This window comes from Pterocles gutturalis, unplaced genomic scaffold (assembly GCF_000699245.1).
Source record: "Pterocles gutturalis isolate BGI_N339 unplaced genomic scaffold, ASM69924v1 scaffold23242, whole genome shotgun sequence".
Classification (NCBI taxonomy): domain Eukaryota; kingdom Metazoa; phylum Chordata; class Aves; order Pterocliformes; family Pteroclidae; genus Pterocles; species Pterocles gutturalis.
This window is the reverse complement of record NW_010113459.1, coordinates 13,751-14,667: the sequence shown is the minus strand read 5'-3', so window position 1 is coordinate 14,667 and position 917 is coordinate 13,751. Positions and strand designations below refer to the sequence as shown.

The window sequence follows — 917 nt, the reverse complement described above, 5'->3', positions numbered from 1 at the left end:
TCTTGGAGGCTTGAAAGGATCGCATTGTCAAGCCGATCTTATGCGGAATGATCCCGACACGGAAAAAGCAGAGACGGTTACACATCACGTAGGGATGCTACAAACCCGAAGGTCTATACACCCCCCAGTAACGTGCTCCCATCCCGCAGCGAACGCCCGTGCCACCCCCCGTGTACACGCATAGTGCACCGCGACGATTGCGAGATTCTTCTGGGCCCGTGACATCCCGAATGCCGGCTTTGGGTGGGGTCCGACCCTCCAGGAACCCTTATGCACGCGCAGGGAAGGTGCTTGTGGCCGCGCAGTCAAGGCGGCTGGGGTCTCTGCAGTGCCGGAAGCCTGCAACCGCCCATGACACCACTCGAAGTACACACGAAGCGCATCGCGACTAACGCGTAGATCTTCTGGACCCGTAACATCCCGAGCGCCGGCTTTAGGTGAGTTTCAGACCCCCCAGGAACCCTTGCGGACGCACAGGATAAGAACTGGGAGACCCACCAGCTTGTCAGCGGGAGTCACTGCAGTACTGGAAGTGTCAAGTCTGGTTAACAAGGGGAAGAATCGACCAAGCAGCCCCCCTCAAGACTGCATGGCCGTTGCTCATCTAATCTGCCCAAGAGCGAGGCCAGGACAGCAGCACGTGCCGACTGTCTGAGAAAAGTTTCACCTGTATATACTATCAAGTGGTCGGTGAAGCCACTCCATAGGGCGCTGGGTAAGCATAACCCGCGCTGGGGCAGGGACCGACTTGGTCACCACGAAGGGTGTCCGGTGAGAACCATGAGGAGGTGCGGCCCCCGTGGCAAAGCCCAGTTGTAACTAGCCCTCTTAAGAGAGTCACAGTTACTCCCACCAGCACCCACCTCACTACACCTTCCTTTCAGGTAGTTGTAGAGAGTGATGAGGTCTCCTCTCAG

The 917-nt window shown here is 57.7% G+C and overlaps 1 protein-coding gene across 1 annotated transcript in view; it reads left to right on the top strand.

Moving 5' to 3' along the window:
• The window catches only part of SPAG16 (sperm associated antigen 16), a gene marked incomplete at both ends in the record, with an annotated part of 27,466 nt that overhangs the window by 20,429 nt on the left and 6,120 nt on the right, over nucleotides 1-917 (top strand). The gene's annotated exons all lie outside the window — the stretch shown is intronic.